The sequence below is a fragment of the Siniperca chuatsi genome, linkage group LG7 (genome assembly GCF_020085105.1).
Source record: "Siniperca chuatsi isolate FFG_IHB_CAS linkage group LG7, ASM2008510v1, whole genome shotgun sequence".
NCBI classification, from domain to species: Eukaryota; Metazoa; Chordata; class Actinopteri; order Centrarchiformes; family Sinipercidae; genus Siniperca; species Siniperca chuatsi.
In genome coordinates this window covers 12,038,551-12,060,901 of record NC_058048.1, presented here as the reverse complement: position 1 = coordinate 12,060,901, position 22,351 = coordinate 12,038,551, and the positions used below count along the sequence as shown (strand labels likewise).

General features: G+C 41.0%; 1 long non-coding RNA gene across 1 annotated transcript; it reads right to left on the bottom strand.

Moving 5' to 3' along the window:
- Window positions 1-6,903: 6,903 nt before the first annotated feature.
- On the bottom strand, window positions 6,904-18,488 carry LOC122879383. The gene is made up of 3 exons (XR_006378697.1): window positions 18,227-18,488; window positions 8,654-12,863; window positions 6,904-8,541 (listed from the first exon to the last, which is right to left on the bottom strand). It is a non-coding gene; the product is annotated as an uncharacterized LOC122879383 (long non-coding RNA).
- Window positions 18,489-22,351: the final 3,863 nt, after the last annotated feature.

The following is a 22,351-nucleotide window of genomic DNA, read 5'->3' as shown; positions in this document are numbered from 1 at the left end:
CAGTCCAGGATGGTCAGGGATAATGTTAGATATGAATGGCCTCTTTGAGCTCTTTCTGGCAGCATTGACTCCTGGTTGATGGCTTTGACTCCTTCCCAGCGGATGATGTGATTGGTTTTGGTCCAGTTTTTGACTATTAGGTACAGAGTGGATGAATCCCACCCGTTGTCAAACCAAGACAGAGTGCCCCTCAGACATATTGCATCTCTTTCTATATGTCCACCTCTTCACTAATGACATGTTCTGCTCTGGTTAGGAAGGTCCTAACTTCTGATCCTTTATGTTGTGTAAAAATTAACTAATTAAAATTAAGATACTGTGTGTAAAGTAAAAAAATGGTTTTGCACTAGTTAGATATTATCTGTGAGTGTACATGCTGGTGTATGTAAGATGTGACATCGAGAAACAGAGATTTTTCAATCATAGCTTAGCAACCATAACTAGGCACAGTAGGCCTGTCAAGGAGCATTTCATTAGCTAACTTTGTTATTTTATCATTATCACATAATTTTTAAATTCTTAACATACTAGGGCTAACTAGCTCTACAATGCAACACAAGGATAAAGCTGCTCCTTTATTTTCATATCCTCTACATGGATCATCAACTGGTGAGGATGCTGACTTTTGCCTAGGATGTGTAGCTTTAGTGTCCATATTTTATCACAATACCATGTAACCATCATGTGCAAATAAATTTAAGATCCCTTTTACAAGGTTCACAGTTAAAATGAGCATGCTGGAAATATGAAAAAGTCAACCAGAGACAGCGTTTTCAATGTTTGATTGAGCTAATGTTAGCTTAATTAAGCTGATGAGACCTGCTAGCGAAAATTGCCATTTCAGCCGGCAAAACTGATGGTTGCTAGCTAGAAATGAGAAGCTGTTTTTGTCCATTGCTGTCTGAAATCCAGCTTGTCTCAAAAATTACAAATAATTTTGAGTGGTAATGTCATGGTGTTACAAACAGAGTAGGCCGGAGACACCAAGATGATAAGGATATTAGTTTATTGCACACGAAGGAAACTGGTAATGAGAAGAGGATAATGCTACCGTCCTACACTGGTTGGAGAGGAGCTCTGGGGTTGCGAGACACACACTGGAGAGTGGAGATACACAGGACCGGGAGCTGGAGCGACACAAACTGGAGACTAGAGAAGTTCGGGAATCGGGATCGGGGCACTGGAGACGAGTAGACGATTTGCAGATACGTGGTGAGTCCGTGGTGTTGTGGAGGTAGGATTTGGAGATCTGTCCTTATTCTAAACAAGACCAGACACTGACTGAGGTGAAAGATGGTGTTTTATAGGGGAGTGGAGTGATGATTAGGTGCAGGTGTGTGATAGGTGACAGGTGACTGGAATTAGTACTCGAGTGAGGGAGTGCGTTGTGTGTGTGGTGTATGACAGGTGAGTGTGACTACTGGCTGGTGAGAACATGACAGGCTGTGACACATGGTTTGAGGGTTTATGTATTTATGTTCATGTATTTTGTATTTTATTTTAAAATGCTCTTTTCTCCTCATGTGTCAGGTGGTTTTGCTTCCTGCCTTGTTTGCTTTCCCCGGTTTTGATTGTTTGCTCCGCCCTGATTGGTTTCACCTGTGTCTCATTATCTCCCTTAACCTGAGTGTATTTAGTCTGTGTGCTTCCCTTGTCTCTTTGTCAGATTGTCATTGTACCCTGTGTAAAGTGTCCCAGCATTTGTTCCCTGTGTTTCTTGGACTATTTCTCTGTTTCTTTTGGACCTTGCTGGATTTTGGATTTTGTGCCTGCTCCTAAATGGATTTGTTGTCTGTGTTCTGGACTGCCTTTTCTGGGTTTGATCTCTGCCTGCCTGTCAATTCATGTAAGCCCTTGTACAGCCATTAAATCCCTGAACTGCATTTCTCTGCCTCCGTTGTCTGCATTTTGGGTCCTACTCCTGTTTCCTGGTTCCACTGCTTGATTACCTACAACAGGTAAATATGCCACTTTTAATATATTGTAAACTGCATGTCCTGCAAGAAAGGAAAGCTTAACGGGCGTAGGAACAGCAACTATGGTATGGCTTAGCACATGGTCAGTTTAAATGTGACATTGTTTATGTGAAGAAAACTGGCATGCAAGCTATATGGTGTGCAAGCTTTTAACTGTTTTGCACATTTTGTACAAGTACGGTTTTCAAATAAATTGTTTACAAAAACAAATAGTTGACCATGCATTGTGACTAACTCATGATGAATATTTCTTATTAAATATACTATAACATACAGTATGATATGAATTATAAGACCATATATTTCATATATTGTATGTGTTGTAATGAGTCTAGCAGGGGAAATACAAGGGAACAGGACCCAAATGCAGAGCTGGTGCAGATCAATGATTTACCTGGGCTTACACAGGTAATCAGGCAGGCAGTGGTCGAAATCAGAAAGGCAGTTGAACAGAGACAAAAGTCCAAGGGGGTAAAAAATAATCAAAAATTCCAATTTTTCAAAAGCGAGGTCCACAAGAAACACAGTAAATCCGACAAACTGGGGAAACAAAGGCCAGGATGCTTGACAAGTAGGCAATGACGAACTGACACAGAACAAAGGAAGCATACATACTTAAATGCACTAAGGTGAGGGGAGATAACGAGACACAGGTGAATCTAATCAGGTCAGGGCAAACAATCAAAACTGCTGGGAAAAGCAAACAAAGACAGGAAGTAAAACTACAACATGACACATTAGGAAAACACTTACAAAATAAAACACTTCTTTCCCTTCCTCTTATCTTTAGTTGGTTGGCACATCGGCTTAATCAGAGCACATTGTCTTGTATGGTAGTTCTAGCATGTTGCATTGGTTCAGTGCTAACTCTATTGTGTTATGTATGTATATGCCAACCAACTCCGCTCACTTTTACCGAACTTTGATGAAATGATGCTAGCAAGCTACCGTCACTCATCACAGATCTTATATCAAAATGTAGCTGATTCCTATGTCTACTGAATAGAAGTAACACATTTCCAATATCTCTATCTAACACAGTTCTATAATAAATTTAGCCCACAGACCACTTTTTAACTTTCGCTACTATAAAACTGAAATGTTACCGTCACCAAAAAAGTTAGATTTCCAGATGTTTTACCATAGTAGATGAGTGCAAGTCAAGAAAGCAAAGATTTTGATGTTACATTTTTGTTTCTGTGACTTTCAAAGGAAAATAGCTGTGTGCCAACCAACCCTGGTCTCCCCTACCACAGTAGAGACCAAAAACAGAGCTAAAAGAGTGAATATTGAACTTTTGCTAGGTTGCCAAAACACTACTCCAAATGAATGATCATGTTGCTATGTAATTACTGGATGTATAAATACGTAAGTGTTTGCTAACAACTTGACAATATCAACTTAAAAGGTAATGATATGTCAGTGTTGTGTGCCCGAGTGGCCAAACAAATCAGTTATTGCAGGTTTAATGACAGAAGGCTGGGGAGGCATTAGGTTTTTTAGCTTTTATTATTTTGGTAAATTTTGATGTAACAGGTTTTGAACTCTTATGATCTTGGCTTAATTATTTTGCAGCCTCAATATAACAAGCTTTTTTTTGGGGGGGGTGGAATCAAAAATGAAGTAGGTGGAGGTGCAGTGTTTCCCGGGTAGGACACTTTGCCTCTTGCTTCTATCCCAGATCCATGCTTTTACACATTTTGAGGTTGTCTGTAGTGGTTGAGAGAAGATTTGACTGAGTTGCACAGTATGGTCTGCAACAGTAATTGGCACTGACAGCAACTCAGCTAGTTATTGGTGGCTTGGCAACTGCTGGCTGTCCTGAGATTGCATTGCAAGTGGGGGGTGTGTGTGTGTGTATAGACATCAGCCTAGTGAACAGCTTAACCTTGTTTATAAGAGACTGACATGGATGTGTACTGGCCTCCATTCCCTGCCTTCATACCTTTCAGATGCGTATTGTGTTTGCCTGCTTGTGATATTGTCTGAGATCAAAAACAGTTAGTGTAGCCAGCAAGGTGTAAAAGCATCTGGCTTCATCCCCTTTGGCCCTGCTCAAGGGCAAAACATGTATAAAATGGAACAAAGATTATGCATTGTAACTGTAGTTCTATGACGACTGGAGCCCTCAAACTTTGTCACTTTGCCACTTCTTAAATTGCTGACTTCGTTGATGACAACTTTGAGTGTGATGGCCATTTATACAGCCTATACCAGGAGAGTTTGGTGGGATGCTCTGCAGAAGTGAGCCTATAAAGCTTGTTAGAGGATGCCTACGCTAATAAAACAAGGGTTACAATGTGTAAGCAAGACAAGAAGTACCGTGGCAAGAAATGAAGTAATAAATGTACCATTAAATATGTTCCCAAAAGGGGAAAAATCTCTCTCTCTCACTGGTTCTACACTGGGACCAATCAGAATATTTTTGCTACGGTGCAAGACTCTGTGTGTGTGTGTGTGTGTGTGTGTGTGTGCGCGCGCTTGTGTTCAACACTCTGGGGGGTTGTTTAAGGTATCGGAGGCGGGAGCGTTCTGAGCTAAATCCTTTGAAGTAACTCATCTCGATGTCAGAGGACACCATTAGATTGTCTATGTGTGCATACTGTATCTGAGTGGATAGGAGAGTTGAACATCACAAGTGTACATATAATTTTTGGTGTGTGTGTTTTACATGCATGTTTATACAGTATATCCTATATGTGCAACACATGCAGTCTGAATTCATTCTAATCCTGTATTTCCGTTGGTCAAGATTGGTTCTTCGAACCAACTCATTGTAAAAGCAAGCCCACAGGCCAATTATCATTAGCACTGTTTGGAAGAGGCACCCAACAAAATCGCATACACCCCTCTCATATAAGATGACTTGTGCTTCCTTTACTTCTTTGCAATTAAACACCCAACAAACAGCATTTTCTGACATGCCACTGGGTTGTAGAAAAAAACATCAACTTTTATTTTTGTCTGTGCACACCAAACTGTGAGTCCTTTTTATGCAGATCCTAAGTTTATACAATGGAATCATTAGTATAGGAGGTGTCCTCTTGAGTATTTTTTTCTGGGGACATGGTTTTTTTGGGGGACATTGCTTTGCTGGCTTTATCCTTGTACACTTGCACTGTCTGTGTGATGCAGTTGTTGATTGGACTGGAAAAGTGTCTGGGGTTTTGGTATTATGCAGTTTGTTAACCTCAACAGAACCTAGTTCCTTCTGATGCTCTTATGCCTATTATTTATTATAAAGGAGCTGTATTTCTCTCCTCAAGATGCTCACCATTCCCCCTCAGTGTTTGAGGGATGATCTCCCATACTGTCAACATCTATTAAATGACAGAATCATTCACTCATTTTGAACAATTTATCCCACTGGAAACGCCCATGTAGTACTGAACACCTTTCAGCTGAGTGTAGGATATAAACTGCTGTCACAATGGTTTAGTCAGTTTGTACTGTAGTTGATTTCTAACCAAGTACAGTACAATACTGTATTTGTTGTTTTCTAAACAAATACAGTAACACAACAACAGCACACAAGCCCATACACAAAGAGATATGTTATTCCCACCACACCTGTTATTCCCACCATTCTGATTCACCTAAGGAAGAAATGTTTGTTGCAATGAGTTTCACGCTGCTGTCTCTCGTGATGCATAAACACACTCACTGTGGGAATGCAAGCAGTTATTTAGGGAGGCTTTGACTGCCATACATGAACATATCATCTTTTAGAATGCCTTGTCACACCATGTCCCTTACACAGAGGTGATCAGATCAGTCTCATCAGTCCTGTTTTGATAGAGCCATAGGAGCATGCCCATTTACAAAAACACACAACTTTTTGCCATGCATTGTGGACATCCTTACACATAACTTGACACACCAGATACTAAGGGTGAATAAGTGGAGATAAAATGAGTTGAATGTCTTAGTCTTTCACCACAAACAAAAAGGAAAGTGGGAAAGATGCACACAGACATGAAAAAGAGAAAGAAAGCAGCGTGGAGAGGATGAGACAATTTAAACACAAAGAAATAAAAGAGTATTCATATAAACATGAGACTGAGAGAGAAGTAAAGCAAAGCATCTGAGCAGACAAAGTGAATCTGTATGGATGGACACTTGATCTTTTTAGGTGTATTTGCAGAGTGAGGTGAATCATAGCCAGTCTGTGGAAGTGTACAGTCTGCTGCTGACCAGTCTGTGAAGCCTGGGGGAGGTGAGAATAGTCCTAATATGATATTTGCTAAATTACATGTAGTGAAAGTTGATAATTGAGATTACAGGTTTGGGTGGGTGGGGGGGGGGTATATTATGCAAGATTAAAATGGCTGCATAGCTACTATACGTTAGTTGATTAGTAAGAGGGAGGGAGTCTGTAAGATCTGATATGGTTGGATAACTTCAATAGATGAACTACTTAATAGATAAACTAACTAGTTAATTAGTGCACTGATTAATCAGCTAATAGATAATAATTTTAGATCATGTGTCACAACATTTACACCTCCCTTGTCACCTTTGAGCCCACAAAACTTTCATGTAAATGAAGGGTAGTGAAGCGTATCTACGGTACATGCATCCAAGTGTCTCACATTTACAACTCGGTGGTAAAGTGAAATATCTGATGGTATGTCTGTGGAAATCAAGCTTGATACACACAATCTGAAAATACACACTTAATTGAATTGTAATAAACAGACAAAAGATACAGAATCCCAAACCAAAACATAAATTCTGTAACCCTTCTGGATATTGTAATTTACAGTAGTGAAATAATGCAGTGATCCAAAACATGTTAGATACGTAAACACTGTTTATTCCAGCTAGTGGATCAATCCACCTTTGGAATGTAAATTGTAAACGTTGTAACATGCGTGTGTTGTACATTGTGTGTATGTGTAGACAATGGCAAACAGAAGTCTGAAAGGTCACCTTTTATAGGATAGCAGATTAGCTGGAAACTGGATTCTGAGAACTTTCTCTGATCCAAGCTATTTGGATTGTGAATGTGTTGGAACCTTCTTGCTCCATAATAGCTACTGATAAACACTGGAATGTTGCTTAGGACAGCGGAGGTTGACTGATATTGAAGCCAAACTATCTGTGTGAAAGAAAATATTAAGATAAAGAAAAACACGAAAAAGAGATCTGACTGGAGCCAGATGTGTGAGAGAGTGAGAGATGTCCCATCCTATTAAGAGTCCCTCACTTGTAAGGCACTGAGGGATGGTCTGTGAATTATGGATAGAAATAAATTAAATATGGATCGGTCCCTGCCTACTGTACAGCAATCTAGTGAATGAGGAGCGTTGGTTGGTCTTTGTCTGTACACACTCACTCACACACACACACACACACACACACACACACACACACACAACAAAACAAGGATACAAACATGCAAATGAATTAGAATGGACACAGTTATACATAAAAATTGTACATAAGATGTTGTACATAAAAATAAGCTCACAATCAAAAACCCTGCCACACCACCTGCACATCAAAGGCACCATGGAATCAATAGATATTGTATGTGTGTCAACACACTAATCTAAAAAGAACAAAAGAGTGCGTTTGTAGCAAAACATTTGTCAATGAGTTGTTTATAAGAAGCTCATCTTTTATCATTTTTATTTTTGACATTTTACAATGATTTTGGAATTCAAAACCTTGTTTCATTTAAAAATGCATAGTTACATACATTCTATTCTTGTGTGCACTCGTACTACACAGGCTCAGATGAAAGATGCATGGTATATAAAGGCAATTCATGGTCAGGAAGACCCATGCCCAGTACTACTCAGGGCAGAATAGTTCAAGTTCTTTTTTTCATTGACTAATGAATTTATAGTAAATTTGTAAAAGGCATTGGAAAACAGTATGCTAGACATAGTGCTGGTTATTGTTTAAAAAATTACGGTACCAATACCAGTATCCTTAGTATCCTAAGTGAAACCAATACCAATAGAGTACTTCATTCAATACCTTTTTTTATTTTATTTTCTACTTCATTCGAAATCCCTCATGTTAATCGAAGCATTCAGGTGCGTAAAATGCCACCACTCCTCCCCATCCAAACAATTTTTATGAGAATACACTTTGAAAGTGTTCAAATGATTGAAATATTTATTAAATAACTTTAGAAAACAATACAATGAAGCATTTGGGCAGTGTAATTTTAAACATCACAACCAACATTCTCAATCTAGCCACTAGCCACTCAGTCCTTAACAGTTCTTTCTAAGAAATATTAGCATGTCAGCCTTCTCTGGGGCAAGGCATGCTCTTTCCTGGCTGATTGTGTCTCCAGCAATTGAGAATAATCGCTCTGCTGGAGTGAAGGATGCCTGGACACATGTATAATTAGAGGCCATGTTAAACAAGATTGGGATTGGTGGAGGTCAGCTCTGCAGGTGGAGCTCTGTAGAGTTCAAGCTCCTTCTGTGCCGTCTCTAATCGGTCAAGGAGTGGCGCTGCCTGGATGTTTTTAAGGGCCAGGTCTTCCTCAGCAAACAGCTCCCCCAGTGCAGTCAGACATGGAGTGACTCGCAGTCACAGCAGTCTATAAAGGTAAGTATCAAGGTAAAAAGAACTGTGATCTTCTAAGTACTTTGTTTGGTCTATTTAAGTGTTGAGTAAGTAATGAATGGTAAGTAGTAATATGGGAATCTTACATGTGTTGTGTTCTCCACAACTGGTGAGTAGACAGTGACTGTAATGAAGTGGTACTAGGCTACAAGCGCCACATGCTCAGTCTCCTTCAACTCAGCCTGCACTCTCTCCCTTGTGGTAGTAGCAAGGGGATCTTAACATTAAGCATAGTTAAGGGAGCCAACATTAACCAAACACATTTAGCTGCTACAGAGGCTAAAACTACTGGTAAAATTGTGGCTAAGTTTTAACACACAAAAGATGAGTACTGTTAGCCTAGTAACTATTTATCTGAAGTAATCAACAGCAGCGTGTCCTCTTGAGGAGAAGATGTCGCTGGTGTTGAAGAAGCCATTGGCCTTGTGAACACGATGCAGCTTTCTGCATGCTTGATGAGGTGCTTAATCATGTTACTGTGTCTGTTCCCAGTTTTTCCTGAAATAATCCTTCCACATGTATGCATTTATTTTTATCAGACACCACAGGCATGTAGTATAGCCATACTTTCGAAGGTTTTGGTGGCATCTTGGCACGCTGAACTGCCAACTCTGTAAAATACGCCACGCTCAACTTCACCACCACAGACTTTATGAAGCCGCGGTAGCGGGCCAATCATTTGTCGCATTAAATTAAAGATTGCTTGTGGTGACTGGCTGCGAGCAAAACCATACAAATAGTCATCTTTTTCTAGATTTGAATACAAAAAGGATTGAATGCAGGTATCATTTGACTGGAGAAGTTTTGATAGGATAGACAAGTAACCTGACTGTTATTCATACACTATGTTCATGCAACAAGCAATTTGAGAGACCAGACCAAAAAAACCTCCAAAAACATGCCTCTGACATGTAAAAAAAAAGGACAAAGGTAAGAGAAATTAAGAGAATAGAAAATAATCAAAGTTAAGTATATTACAAAAGTGCTGCATGCTACAAATCATATTTGAGGAGTATAGCCCAGTCCCTGGAGATATTTTTTTGTAAAACATCAGCAGGAAATTGAGTTTTATCAAGAGTAGCTTAACATTGAGAAAGCACAGCAAAGTAGGTTGGATCCCCATTAATGTCACGGCAAGTGAGAACATAATCTCAGCGCAACAGAGTAATGGGTATAACCACTTATGTGCTTGTACCAGTAATTTTGGTTTTCACCTTAATTCCCCTGGTCTTTATTTGGCCTTTATTTGTTCAATAGACTGGCTATTATTTGAGGCCCAGCCATTGGTCAAGTACTACATTTTGTTGGAGAATTTACGGTTTGTCCAGATGAAATGCTTACAGTACATTTATTACACACTTGGTTAGCACACCATTATGATAATATTTGCTCGTCATTAGCCTGCCCAATCAATGGTTAATTATTGCCGCTTAAATATACAGCAGAGGCAGAGAATGAGGCTGGGTTGTAATTAAACATTGACCTTAATGTAACACTTCAGTCATGCCTCCCTTTGTCACTTTCTACCGCCAACATTGCTCTTTTCTCCCGTCTGGCACTCCCCTACACTCTTATTTCATGGCTTCTTGCCAGAGGGAACATATGCAATTATACCACTTTCTCTCACAAAGTACTGTCACTTTAGTCACATATACAGTACATGCAGTATGTGTGGGGTGGCACAGACTTACTGTACATTCAGAGATAAATGGACAATATACTGTTCAGGATTTTTATACAGTATCCTTTGATGATGCTTAAGTTTTGTTTTGTCACATGGAATTTTCTTTGTTCTTTCTCTGTTTGCTCTCTCTGTTTATTAATTTTTGTTGGACTAACATGAAAAGTGTTACCTTACAAACATTTAACTAGCAATGTTAGTTGAGGGAGGGATAAGGGATGAAGGGATAGGGGGTGATGGTCAAGAGATGAGGGGATGAGGGGCTGAGGGTAGAGGGATGAGAGGATGAGGGGAGGAAGAGTGAGTGGTGAATGGATGATGGGAGAGATCGGGATCATGGACGGATGGATGGAGGCGTAAGATAATTGACTGACTGGAGCCAGCTGGTGGTAGGAAGACAGGAGGGAACCAGGGGAGTGAAAACTAAGTCGAAAGGGAAATGAACGGATAATGTGTGATAAATACTTGTACTTGGAAATGGGATGTGTTCAAGGCGTGGTCTTTGTTCCTGAATCTAGTTATAAAACTTAATTTCACTAAGAAAAGACAACCAATAAAGACATGGATTTAGAATAGTTTGTTGTGTATTATGGATGAAGGAGAACCAAGATGATGTAGGAGGGATGGATTGAGGGTCCGGAGGGAGGGATGAGGGATGGATGAGACTGGTTGGTCATGCTGAATTTGAAGTGATTAGGAGATTAAGAAAGTGTCAGAAGAATGGATGGAAATGTCAGACATAGTTGCATGTCAAGATGGATGTAGTTGAGAATCGAATGGGCGAATGTGACAAGCTAGACTGGCAAGAGGATTCGGGAAGGATAGGATGAGGGTTGTGTATGGTGGGATGATTAGGGGTCGATTAGAGTTGTGATGGGCTGGAGTGGTTAGGAACCTGGGGGTCAAGACTCAGGGTGAGGCACGTCTTGATGAGCTTCTGCTTCATAATGCTCCAAAGTTAACTTTGTGGGAATAAGTAAGAATGAGCTCTTTGGATGTCGCTGAGGTGGCTGTGGATGTAGCTGTGGTAAGCTTGGGAAGACAAGTGGCCAATCATTTTTATGGTGTGGTCTGGGATTCCTTGACTGGAAGCGGTTGAAGTGGCTCTGATGTGGAAGGTCCGAAGGATCCCTTGCTTGAACAGAATTTGGCAGAGATGGTAGTGGAACCAGAAGCGAGTAGCGACTCTGCCTGATTTGGTGGTGAAGAGGCTAGTCTCTGGTTTAGGTAGGTTTGAATGGGTTCGAAAGGGCTCAGATAAGAGTTTAAACGGAGAAGGAAAATGGGGTGAGAGAGGCCGAGCTTGTTGGGTTTGCTTAGTTTAAGGTTAAATCTGAGGCTGTCGGGGGAGTCGATAGAAATGTCAGGGAGGCTCGCGAGCTGTGATGGGGTATAGGTGGACGGTGAATTCCGAGCATCGTAAAGAACCAAATTCAATTCATTCAATCCAATTCAATTAAATTTTTCAATTCAATTTTATTTACTGTACATAGCACCAATGTATAACAGAAGTTATCTCATTGCACTTTTCCTATACAGCAGATTTAGACCGTACTCTCTATGATTATTTACAGAGACAAATCCCACCATGGGCAAGCACTTGGCGATAGTGGCAAGAAAAAACTTCCTTTTAACAGGCAGAAACCTTGGACATGACCAGACTCAATGGTGGACGGCCATCCGCCGCTGCAGTTAGGATTATTTGAGTATTAATTTGAAGAATGAGGATAAGTATCCTGCACAGAGGGTTTGGATGCAACGGATGAGACGTCTGCTGTCAAGGGCAAGTGTTTAGGTGCAAGCTGAGGTTCTGTCTTTCGTAGGCCTTTGAATAACATGTGGACATGGGGGGTGAGAAATGGAAGGGGCTGGAAAGGCTCCGGAAAGGATAAAGAAGTTGATACTACTGAGGTACACTTGGATGGTGGATGTTCTGATTTTGAGAACTGAGTGAGATTAAGTGATAAGGCTGGTTAAAGATATAATGTTGATGGAAAGAAATGGCAGGCTGAGCGTGAAATGGAAAGTTTTTAAAACTGCACCATCCTGAATAGTAAGATGAAAGTGTTCTAGGAGCGAGACTGTTAATGATTGCTTGTTGTGATGCGGTGGGCAGGTTGAGAAGCTGGGGGGTTCAAGTGAAGATGGTGGATGAAAATGGAGGGGCCAGTGTTGGATGAGGATCCGAGTCTGCTGCCAAGGATTTGAATTTCTGACAGATGGAGTGGGTCCAGCAGAGCGAATGCCATGACTTGTTGCGGCTGTGGCAGTATGGACAGCAGTGTTAGTGGTGGTTGATAGAAAGAAAAAGGAGGAGGAGCTGTGGGAGCAGGCAGAGCCAAAGGAGCTGTGTTAGCTGCAGCTGAAGGAAAGGAAGAAGAAAGGAAGCCAGGATGGAGTGATGCGTGTGCAGGGGTAGGGTGTGCGGACTGCTGGGACAGGGATGAGAGTAAATAGGAAAACACACGAGAAAAATCAGACACAGAGAGAGTAGGCACAAGGGGCGATACAACCTGGCCCACAGAGAGGGCTGAAGCAGTTTGCTGTGCCGCTGTAGTTGCGTTGCTGCGTTGTTACATCATCATGCTGTGTGTACGTGGTGCTGGGTCGAGAACCTGGAAGCAAGCAGTCGCATAGGAGTGGATGTTATTATGGACGGAGGAGATTTAGTCACAGTACGAGAGGCTGAGAACCAGTAGTAGTCCATGGTGTGATAAGCAAAAAAACTATTTACTATAACTCGAGTAACGTGTATGTCAAAACCAAAAAAACTGGTCATGAAAACTGAGTTGAAAGGGATGTGAACGGATAGCATGTACCTACTGTACTGCGCAGAAATGGGATGTGTTCAAGGTGTGGTTTGTTTCCAAATCTAGTTATAAAACTAAATATATACAGTGGTGTGAATTGTTGTAAATCAGACACATTGGAGGGTTTTCGTGCACGGCTGAAGAAGAACAAAATGAAGACTTTGGAGTAGCCTAGTCAAAGTCCTGACCTGAATCCTATTGAGATGCTGTGGCATGACCTTAAAAAGGCAGTTCATGGTCAAAAACCCTCCAATGTGGCTGAATTACAACAATTCTGCAAATATGAGTGGGCCAAAATTCCTCCACAGCGCTGTAAAAGACTCATTGCAAGTTATCACAAACACTTGATTGCAGTTGTTGCTGCTAAGGGTGGCCCAACCAGTTATTAGGTTTAGGGGGCAATCACTATTTCACACAGGGCCATGTAGGTTTGGATTTTGTTTTCCCTTAATAATAACAACCTTCATTTAAAAACCTTCATTTTGTGTTTACTTGTGTAATCTTTGAATAATATTTAAATTTGTTTGATGATCTGAAACATTTAAGTACGACAAACATGCAAACACTTTCACACCACTGTAGCTGTTCTTTTTACTGCTGATCATAAAAGAAGAAAAAAATACTTCACAAAGGCAAACTATCAGTTATTACAAAGGGTAAATATAGTTTTCATAACCCTGCTGCAGTTAATGGTTTTAAATTATATGAATCCTCAAAAAGAAACATCAGTGATTTTATTAATCTGCTTTGAGATAATAAATAGCTTGGAAAACACCAAGCGATGATGTATATACTGCATCATTTTACAAATGCTTTCAGGGCTTTCACTTTCTCCTTTCCCTTTTGTTGTTAAATAATGATATAATAGAGCACAAATTAAAGTCAAAGAGATTAGATGTGCTACCATAATATCAATACCAAAGTCAGGGAGGAACCAATAAAAATATTTATTGCCATTTAAGTCTGCTAAAACATTATATGTTTGGTGTAAAATTGCATGCAATGAAAAGTTAATACCCTCCATTGGTCCTCATCTCAAGAAGACTATTATAATAGCATGAGAACAGCAATGAACTCCAAAATCCAGAGGTAGCAGTGTTAGTGTTAGTGCACTAGTGTGAGTGTCCATAGCGCATTTATGCAATAAGTATGATTAAGGTGCTGTCCTCACAGGATAAGCACTTTATCATACACTGGGAGCTGATCGTATGATATTTGATATAATAGCCCTATCACATTCATACAAACAGCACAGCAGGATTATTCAAGGTATCCAATATTGTGATTAATTTCCATAGCAAGTCTCTATGCTGATTATATACTTTTAAGAATATGTAATACCATGTGTTCTTAAAACAATTAAAACATGTGGTGAATTCCCCAGATCCAAAAACAGCAGCAGGATAAATGAGGCAATTCTTCTAAATCACCTTTTCTTGCAAGCCCATCTTGATTCCATTTCCCTTTTAGTGGTTGAAATATGGTATTCCATTATACAGTATCTCATTTAAGTCGCAGTTTCAACTCCATCACGTTGAGGAAAAGCTGAAGTGATTAATATCAACATACTATTTCTTAATACATAATCTACATATTTTGTCCTTTACTGTGCACAATTTAAGTTCACACAGCAATTGTTCACACAGAAAATGTCAGGACTGAGTATCCCTGATATATAAAATTTAAATACTAGGCATTTTATTTATTTTTAAAAGACAATTCACAACACAATCATATATATATATATATATATAAAACTTTGTCCTTCACCCTGGTCTCGTCCTTCGAGCTCGGGTCCTCTACCAGAGGCCTGGGAGCTTGAGGGTTCTGCGCAGTATCTTTGCTGTTCCCAGTACTGCACTCTTCTGGACCGAGATGTCTGGTGTTCTTCCAGGGATCTGCTGTAGCCACTCCTCCAGTTTGGGGGTCACTGCCCCGAGTGCTCCGATGACCACGGGTACCACTGTTGCCTTCACCTTCCAGGCCTTCTCCAGCTCTTCTCTGAGCCCTTGGTACTTCTCTAGTTTCTCATGTTCCTTTTTCCTGATGTTGCCATCACTTGGTATCGCCACGTCAACCACAACGGCTTTCCTCTGCTGTTTGTCAACCACCACGATGTCAGGCTGGTTTGCCATTACCATTCTGTCAGTCTGAATCTGGAAGTCCCACAGGATCTTGGCTCGGTCATTCTCTACCACCTTTGGAGGTGTTTCCCACTTTGACCTCGGGGTTTCCAGTCCATACTCAGTGCAGATGTTCCTGTACACTATGCCAGCTACTTGGTTATGGCGCTCCATGTATGCTTTTCCTGCCAGCATCTTACACCCTGCTGGATTGTCTCAGGGGCCTCTTTGCACAGCCTACACCTTGGGTCTTGTCTGGTGTGGTAGATCTGGGCCTCTATTGCTCTGGTGCTCAGGGCCTGCTCCTGTGCCGCCATGATGAGTGCCTCTGTGCTGTCCTTCAATCCAGCCCGCTCTAGCCATTGGTAGGACTTCTTGATATCAGCCACTTCAGTTATGTTCCGGTGGTACATCCCGTGTAGGGGTTTGTCCTCCCATGATGGTCCTTCCTCCAGCACGTCTTCCTCTGTTCCCCATTGCCTGAGACATTCCCTGAGCACGTCATCTGTTGGGGCCTTATCTTGGATGTACTTGTGGATCTTGGATGTTTCATCTTGGATAGTGGCTCTCACACTCACTAGTCCACGGCCGCCTTCCTTACAGCTAGCGTACAGTCTCAGGGTGCTGGATTTGGGATGGAACCCTCCATGCATGGTGAGGAGCTTTCGTGTCTTAACGTCTGTAGTCTGTATCTCTTCCTTTGGCCACCTTATTATTCCAGGGTATCTGATCACTGGCAGGGCGTAGCTGTTTATTGCCTGGGACTTGTTCTTGCCATTGAGCTGACTTCTTAGGACTTGCCTTACTCGTTTAAGGTATTTGGCAGTTGCTGTTTTCCTTGTTACCTCTTCGAGGTTGCCATTTGCTTGTGGTATTCCAAGGTACTTGTAACCATCCTCAATGTCTGCTATTGTTCCTTCTGGGAGTGAGACCCCTTCTGTGTGGACTACCTTCCCTCTCTTTGTCACCATTCGACTGCACTTCTCAAGCCCGAATGACATCCCAATGTCAGAGCTGTAGATCCTGGTGGTGTGGATCAGTGAGTCGATGTCCCGCTCGCTCTTAGCATATAGCTTGATGTCATCCATGTAGAGGAGGTGACTGATGGTGGCCCCATTCCTGAGTCGGTATCCATAGCCAGTCTTGTTGATTATTTGGCTGAGGGGGTTCAGACCTATGCAGAACAGCAGTGGGGACAGAGCATCTTCTTGGTATATGCCACATTTGATGGATACTTGGGCAAGTGGCTTGCCATTGGCCTCAAGGGTGGTTTTCTACAGCCTCATCGAGTTTGCAGTGAAGTCATCTCCAAGCATTCAGTGATCCATGTGTGTGGAATTGAGTCATATGCTTTCTTGTAATCAATCCAGGCAGTGCACAGGTTGGTGTGTCGGGTTCTGCAGTCTTGGGTGACTGTTCTGTCAACCAGGAGTTGGTGTTTGGCTCCTCTGGTTCCTTTGCCGATGCCCTTCTGTGCTTTGCGCATGTATTGATCCATGTGTCCACTTATCTTAGCCGCGATGATGCCTGACATGAGCTTCCATGTTGTGGAGAGACAGGTTATTGTCCGATAGTTGGATGGGACTGTACCCTTTGCGGGATCCTTCAGGATCAGGATTTTACGCCCTTCGGAAAGCCATTCAGGGTGCGTCCCATCCCTTAGCAGCTGATTCATTTGTGCTGCTAGGCGCTCGTGGAGTGCAGTGAGCTTCTTTAGCCAGTAGATGTGGATCCTGTCAGGGCCCGGTGCTGTCCAGTTCTTCATACCTGAGACTCTTTCTTGGATGTCTGCCGCTGTGATGGTGACTGGATTTTCTTCAGGGAGGTTGCTTTGGTCCTCTCTCAGAGCGACCAGCCACTGTGCATCGCTGTTGTGTGATGCCTCCCTCTCCCATATACTCTTCCAGTACTGTTCAGTTTCCAGCCTTGGTGGGTCTGCTCTGCTATTATTACCCTGCCATTGAGTGTACACTCTCGCAGGTTGAGTTGCGAACAGCTGGTTTATTCTTCTGGCTTCATTATCTCTCGTGTACCTCTTTAGGTGGCTGGCTAAGGCTTGGAGCCTTTGTTTGGCAGTTTCGAGTGCTTCAGGTATGGGCATCTGTGGGGGTGGAGCTGGACTCTCGGTCAGTGGTGTCAGAGAGGAGGATGCTGGCCAAACTACATGCCATCTTGGACAGTGTCTCCCACCCACTCCATGATGTGCTGGTCAAACAAAGGAGTACCTTCAGCGGAAGACTCATCCCCCCAAAATGCACCACAGGCGCCACAGAAAGTCATTCCTGCCTGTGGCCATCAAACTCTTTAACTCCTCCCTGTAAGTGTCAGTCTACATGACCTTAAGTCGATAAAGTGGACATTGGACCATTAACATAACTGTCATACTTGAAATAATTGTGCAATATTCTCTGTTTAATACTCTGGTGCAATATACTCTGTTTTCAGTTTAATTTATTGATATTTATTCATACTTATATTACTGCTGTGCAATATCCACCGTCTCATAATCATCTTAATAAGCTACACTTAAGTTGACAGTTCATGCACTACTACTTATTACTTATATTATTACATTGTATTATTTTACCATACATACTTATCATCAACCGGTAATCCACTTACACATATTTTAATTTTATACTTATACCCACTTGGTACTTAATTTATCTGACCTGAATTATAGTGTATTATATTTTTTGCTTAGTAGTTCTATTCCAGTGCGCACTGATGTGATAGTGAGCAGCTGTAACAAAAGAGTTTCTCCTCAGGGATCAATAAAGATAAAAAAAAATATTTCTGATTCTGAATATAAATAACATTTAAAAACCTTTACTTTTCAAAATAACAAAGGACAATCAAAACCTAAATAAATAATTAACTTCAGGATATAACAAATCAAATAGGGTATATATTGTCATAAAGAATCTAGTGTCACGTTTAGGTGTCAAGCAGGAGATTGGGTTGTACCCACTCACAGGCACAGAGACTGAGCTGGTATAGTTAAATGATAAGGTAATAAAAACAGACCATATAACAAAGGCTTACAGGGATGGTCAGATGGGCAAGGGTCAAAACCAGTAAATGTAGTCCAAATCAAGCAACCAAGTCCAAAGGAGAAGGCAGGAAATCCAGAATCCAGAATAAAGAAGCATAGAGTCCAACAACTGAGTATGAAAGTCCAAAAAGGAAAAAAAGACTTGACAACACCAGGACAGCTGGAGGACTTGACACAATGAATGAAGTATGATCTGACAACAAACAAAGGAAAAGCACAGCCTTAAATACACTAGGTGAGGTCAGATAACAAGACAGGTGACACATAACAATACCCAGGCGCAACTAATCAAAACTGGTGGGAAAAGCAAAACAAAGACAGGAAGTAAAGCTACAAAACACATTAGGAGAGGTGAGTCTTACAAAATAGAACAGGAAATGACAAACCTAAACCCAAAACCATAACATCTAGGGCATGTGTTATCAATTAATGTGAAATATATTGAACTCAGATATCAGTATCAGTACCGATCTCCCTGTGTTGGAGGTGGACACTGACTGAACTGATATGACAAAAAAAAAAAAACAACAACAACAAGGTATATATTGTCATAAATAATCTTTAGAGGTCATTGCATGTGTTATCAATTAATGTGGAATACTGAACTTAAAGTTTCATTATCAGCATTTGGAGGGGGCACTTTATCCTTCTCTTTTGCTGCTGTCAGAAACTTCAATAATGATCCTGAAGAGAGATAAGAAAGTGATATAGTAGCCTATGATACTTATTATAGTAGCATGTTAATGAATTAAATTCAAAATGCTTTCACACTATAGAATTAGAATTCCTCAAGTTCAACTTTTAAATGTTCTCCTTGGACATAGCTTTCAATATTCATAGCTTTGATAGCATTCATAGCTTAGCTCAGACACAGCTAACAGCTTAACGTACAGAAAAAGCCATTCTCTAACAGTTGTTTTTTTCCCTCCAAATCACTCCATTGCATACACCAATGGTCTACTCTAGGAATGGCAGAGACAACGTTTATTTCAGTAACATTGCCCGGGGTTCTGTGGTTGTGTGAAGTTTCAGTACTGTAGCTTATTCGCTTTCTTTCAGCCTGCAAGCTAGCAGCACTCAACACGGTCACGGCCAGCGGAGCTAGACCCGCACTCCAGGCTGGAGGCTCCAGCACCACTAGCTAGGTTAACTTACAAAAAATGTGAAAGAATAAACACCATTTGTCTAACACTACCTGAAGTTCTGTTTTAAGGTGCCTTTCAGCTGCTGTAGAATTTGAGTTATTAAGGTAAGTGTGTGTGTTGTTCGTATGCTTGTGTGTGGCCCACAACCCCCTGAGCGGTGTAATGTCACATTAACATGCAACATTAACATGCAACATATATTAGCATTTAAGCTTCATCTAGTTTTCTAATCTTAAAATCCTTTTCAGATTTCCGGTGCTTCTTCTCTCTCTCTCACACTCACTCACACAGACACACACACACACACACACACACACACACACACACAAATAAATGCACTCATGCATCAGTGTTAGTTATCAGTGTAGTCTGATTTGCAAGCAAATCCCTTAATTGTATGTGTGTTTGTGCGTGTGAGAATGCATGTGAGCGTGCACACATAGTAGCTTCTTATGCAAAGGCATGTTTTTTTGGAAACTCTGGACATTGACTGGTAATGGCACAGCACCACCTTGGGGTAGACAATGAAGTGATATAAACCATACACACACAATGAAAGACACATATACAGCCAGCTTCCCCAACAGCTAACTTTCTGTAATTGAAGAATGTGCTTAGTATATCCTCATAACCAAGCAAATAAGAGAGGAAGAGAAATACGTGGGTGGAAAAAGACATAGAAGAATTTAAATGAGAAGAAAAGGGTGCATTCAAATTACTTTGCATATGTTTTGAAACCTCTGCATGCATACAGTGTAATCACACTGAGACAGTATGCGCAAGCACATGCACACACATTCACATATAGCTATTTACTGCAGTGAGAGCACTTTTTTCCTTTCTCCTTCACCTTTTCAACACAACACATCACAGCAATCACAGTCACAGCCCGAAAAAGCAGGAGAGAAAGGGACATTAAATTATTTTGAATTCATTTTCAAAAACAGTTAATACCATCAACCTAAAGAAACAGAACAAAAGAACAACTAAAAGTGTTCATATGTGAGAATTTTCAGATGCATCTTCTAATGTTGGCTGCATCACAGGAGTGCATTGTCCTTTGGCTACAAGCTTCTGTCTTACTTCCTCCCCAGTGTGTTATCAGAACTCTATACACGCTTTTATCTGTCTCTGTTACACTGGGGATATTTGGGTATGTTCTTTCCTTTTATTCCGGTACAGAGTCGCATTGGAATGAGGGAGATCAACCGGAACACCAGTGCCAATCGCAATCTGACCTTCCGATACCGGATGCCTGCGGAAATACAATTATAATTAAATCTTTATCTTGCCTCCTGACTCTCACAATGATTAAATTGCAGTTGGGGGTATATAGTTCTGTGACTGTTTCTGCCTAATGTGATGCAACCTATTTCTTTGTTATTTATTTATAAATTCTGCCCTAGACAGTCTCAGTTATATGCTTTTCTAGAGTTATTACGCTTCATCTTCATTAAATGAGCTGGAATGGGTATCTCAAGCTAAATGAGCCTACAGTAAGCATACTGAATGATAGACCAGTCAGTGCCAGCAGTTAATCTTCTTCATTATGCAGGAGATGTTTTAAAAGAAAAAGACATCTTTTTCAGAAACTCAATTCAAACATGTTAATAATGTTGTTATGGTACTCAAATAACATCTTGCATTTTGGAAAATTTATATGGAATTCCTGAAAGGCATGATCATATATGTATTATTAATTTAGTTATCATCTAAGTATGATCATCAGTCCTCCACCTCCTTGCCAGTTAGTATGATTGATGGTGTTAGTGTCTGGCCATCCTGAGACTGCGCCTCGCCCAGATGGTAGTGTTTCTCCAATCCCCTGTTGGTACAGTGCATAGAGGATTAGCAGGAATAACTACCTATATGTGTCCTATTCTTCCTTTTCAGACAGTCACAGGTGGGGGTTGTTTTGTAGGCCTGATTGCTGGACTGTGTCAGGGCAGTCAGGCTGGGTAAGGATGGCTTTGCCCTCACACCCCTACTACAGAAGGGTGCTAGAGTGATGGCCCACAACTTTAAGTAACCCAGAGTCATGGCCTTGTGTCATATTGGTCTCACAACGGAGTGCAAGCATCGAGCTGCACCCTTTTAAGCCTTTAAGTCTGTGTGAAATATAGCAATGGTTACAAACATTAACCCTTGTTCTGTGAGAACAGACAAAGTTCTCTTACATCATCACCCTGCCACTGTTTGTGTCTTTGATAGAGTGAAAGCTCACTCAGGGATTGACAGCCAGTGGTAGGTTCCTCCTGGTCAAACTTTAGCTTTGACCAAATCTGACCCAATTAAAAATTTGGTAGTGAGGGTTCTCTGTCTCAATATACAAACAAAAACACATCCAAAGTGACAGATATTTAAGGCCTACAGATAAATGCAGACATAATGGTGTTTACATCTGTACAGAATGGCCAGGCAATAACCATGAGCCATGGAGGTGTGAAACAGTCCATGTTGGCTGGATAAAAAAAAAGCATCTAATCCACTCAAATCATTCTCTCTTCAAGACTGTAAATAATGTACCTGGGGTAGGTTTTCCTACACTCATGTTTAAGTAATACCATCCATCATACAAACACATTGCCCAGGCTACATATGAAGTATATCATGCTAGACGGGGAGCAATTTCAGGGCTATTCACTTGACTCCTTCATACATAATCCTATTGAATGATTTTCAAGAACCCTGTGTAAGCATAGGTGTGAGAGTATTTAGCACAATAAAAGAGACATTTGCATTTCCCCAACAAACATTCAGGGAGGAACCATAAGGTAAATGATGGCTAATCTATTTTAGGTGATATAGTAATTTTCTCAGCCTTAATGCTGAATGTGAAATATCCATCAAAGTTAGCAAAGGAAGAGTTACCATCTGGACTTATTGTCTGCTGTCAAAGACATACACGCTTCAGCTACCAATGGCAGGCTGTTGCTCAGTCCCCTTCTCTGTCTTCTTGTCTTCTTTTTC